Here is a 3,198-nt window from a genome sequence, read left to right as displayed (position 1 = left end):
CCTTTGGCAGCTCCAGGGTGGCTGTGGGGAAAGGTGGTCAGACTTTGGATTATTTTGAAGGCAGAGTCAACACGATTTCCTGATGGAATGGATATGGAATTTGAAAGAAAGAGAAGAGTGAAGGATGAGTTCTTTGGACAGCACTGTCTTGTCCTTCCAGGACTTTGTACCTTTGGTGACTGGCCCCTCAGTTTCCTCATCTCTAAAATGAGGCCAATAATAGTACCCACCTCCTATGGGTTTTGAGAAGATTAAATAAGTGCTCAGAATGGTTGCCTGACAATAGAGACATGATAAATGGGGCTATTCTTTAAAAAAAAATTATTTATTATTTTTAATTTAATTTAATTTTTTTTGAGACAGAGTCTCAAGTTGTCACCCTCGGTAGAGTGTTGTGGTGTCACAGCTCACAGCAACCTAAAACTCCTGGGTTTAAGTGACTGCTTCTCTTACCGCAGCCTCCTAAGTAGCTGGGACTACAGGCAGCTGCCACAACACCCAGCTATTTTTTATTGCAGTTGTCATTGTTGTTTAGCTGGCCCAGGCAGGGTTCGAACCTACCAGCCTTGGTGTATGTGGCTGGCGCTGTACCCACTGTGCTATGGGCACCAAGTCTTTTTTTTTTTGAGAGCACAGCGACCTCAAATTCTTGGGCTCAAGTGATCCTCCTCCTTCACCTCCTCAGTAGCTGGGACTACAGGTTTCTGCCAGAATGCCCAGCTAGTTTTTCTATTTTTAGTAGAGATGGGGTCTCACTTTTTTGCTAGTGCTAGGATTTCTTAACCCATACCCATTAACTAGTCGTTCCCCATTCCCCCTATCCCTGGCAACCACCAATTTGCTTTTTCTCTATAGACCAATAATACAAGATTCTTATTACATATGATACTCTGATATTTTCTATTTTGTTTTATTCTTTGTTTTTTCTTTGAGACAGAGAAACTCTGTCTGCTCTAATATCACCTGTTTTTTCTTTGAGACTCTGTTGCCCTGGGTAGAGTGTCATGGCATCATAGCTTATAGCAACTTTAAACTCTTGGGCTCAAGCTAGCCTCCTCCTGCAGCCTCCCAAGTAGCTGGGACTATTGGTGCCTGCCACAATGCCTAGCTAGTTTTTCTATTTTTAGTAGAGATGGGTCTCGTTCTTGCTCAAAGAATGTTCTTGGTCTCAAACTCTCAAGCTCAAGGGATCCACCAGCCTCAGCCTCCTACAGTGTTAGAATTACAGGCATGAGCCACCACAACCAGCCTTATTTTATTCTATTTGAATAAAAAAAAGATCAAGGCCAATTGAACTGATTTTCCCCACTCACTGAAACAGTGCTGCACATTGTAATCAACTAGAGAGCTTTAAAAGATACTGATGCCCAGGCTTCACCCCAGAGAATCTGTGGTAATTTCAGGATTTCTAGAAGCTCCTAGGTGATGCTATATGGGGTCAAAATGAGACTGGAGAATCACTAACCTAATGTGTCTCTCCAGCTTGGAAAGCACTGGAATGACACTTAGAACCAGGGCAATCCAGAAACCTAGAGGGACACAGAAACAAAGGTAGGGACATGGTATTTAGATATTGAAATGTCCCTTTATAGACTCAGACATCCCTCTGAGGAAAATAAACAAGGAGATGCAGGTACCCTTAGAGAGAGAAAGTGTAAACATGAAAACAAGCCCCAAATTACCTGCAGAGGAGAAAAAGAAAGTCAGACAGACAACGAAGAAACTGAGAGAAAGAGAGGGGTATGGAGAGAGGTCTGGGTATGGACATAGATCAGAGGGTAGGAAGATACCCAGAAATGAGACAGACAACAGCTGAAGAGATCCAGGGTCCCTCCAGGTCACCACACCCTTCTCTTTCAGCTCACCTATTCTCCAGGACCAGCTCTGCCCTTCCAGCTGGGGCCCAGACCAGGCCCTGGGAAGCCGTGTCTCAACCTGCTCTGGCCCTAGAGAAGCTGCCCTGCCAGCTGTTCCCCTTCCCTGGCCTGGTGGGGCTTGGCTTTGGGGCAAGACTGAGCCATGGGGGAAGGGGGAACCCATACCTGCTGCTGCTTCCTCTGTCTTGGCTAACCTCTGTCCCCCCTGAACCCTTAACCATACCCCAAGAGATCCCAAAGCCTGAGACCAGGGTCATTTGGCCCCAACTTCCTGCCTGGCCCTGCTGTTGCGAGTACGTGTTATTTATTACCTGGAGGCCTGTCCATACCTTTCCCTATCCTTATAAAGCATTGTTTACACCTGTGTCTTGGCCTCCATCATTTTGGGATGTTGGGGAGATAATAGAGGTCCCTGGTGGAAAAATCATGTGTCAGGGTGTTTGGAACCCTTGTTTCTGGGTTGGACATAGTGTGAGATAAACCCAGGTGCCTATCGTGGAGGGATAAAATTTGTCACCATGTATACACTTGGTTTCAATGTATGGTCAAGGCTAACTCTGTAATACTGATGTCCATTAGTTTGTAAGGTGTGTGAAAGAATATTTCCAAAACCTGTGTGGGGGACAGCGTTAGTACTAATGTGTGCTGCTTGTATGTGATACTGTTACATGTAACTGCTCTGTCTCCTTACAGATTATATTGGTGAGGCTGGTGTTTGGCTAGGGAATGGGAATTTGGGCCCATGGGTTGGCCCTGGGTCTATATACCTGATCTTACTCATGCATGTCTGATGCCGGAAAGTAGCAGACTGTGATGTACTATTGTGTGTGTTCTTATGAATGTATGATCCTGAGGCCTGTGTTTTGACCCTTGTGTGTGACTGTGAACCCTGTGTGTGCCCCTGAAAACGGTTGGCCTTTGTAAAACTGGCGCAAATTTTCTACCAGTGTGCATGTCTTTTGAGTCCAGATGAACAACTCTACCTCCCCTCCCCATGTGGCCTGCCAGGGACTGGTGTAGCCCTCTGAGGACACTCCTAACTGGTGGTTGCCCTCTCACCCTCAAGTCAGTCTTAACCAACTCGGCCAGAGGTCTGGATCCTACCCCTCTTCCTGAGCAACGAAGGAGGGGATGGGCATTCGAAATGATCTTTTCTCAGGCTGGACACATTGGCTTATGCCTGTAATCCTAGCACTCTGGGAAGCTGAGTCAGGTGGATTGCCTGAGTTCAGGAGTTAGAGACCCTATCTCTAAAAAATAGCTGGGCATTGTGGTGGGCACCTGTTATTCCAGGTACTTGGGAGGCTGAGGCAAGAGTATT

At 46.2% G+C, this 3,198-nt stretch overlaps 1 protein-coding gene across 1 annotated transcript in view; it reads left to right on the top strand.

Annotated features, from left to right (window-relative positions):
- Positions 1-2,243, top strand: part of RAB4B (RAB4B, member RAS oncogene family) — a 9,843-nt gene extending 7,600 nt beyond the window's left edge. The window contains exon 8 of the mRNA XM_003802095.2: positions 1,861-2,243. The gene's annotated coding sequence lies outside the window, so the exon portion shown is untranslated. The remainder of the gene's footprint in view (positions 1-1,860) is intronic.
- The last annotated feature ends 955 nt before the right edge of the window (positions 2,244-3,198 follow it).

This window comes from Otolemur garnettii, unplaced genomic scaffold (assembly GCF_000181295.1).
Source record: "Otolemur garnettii isolate 467f Iridium unplaced genomic scaffold, OtoGar3 scaffold00233, whole genome shotgun sequence".
In the NCBI taxonomy this organism is placed as follows: Eukaryota; Metazoa; Chordata; class Mammalia; order Primates; family Galagidae; genus Otolemur; species Otolemur garnettii.
This window is presented reverse-complemented; position numbering and strand designations above follow the sequence as displayed.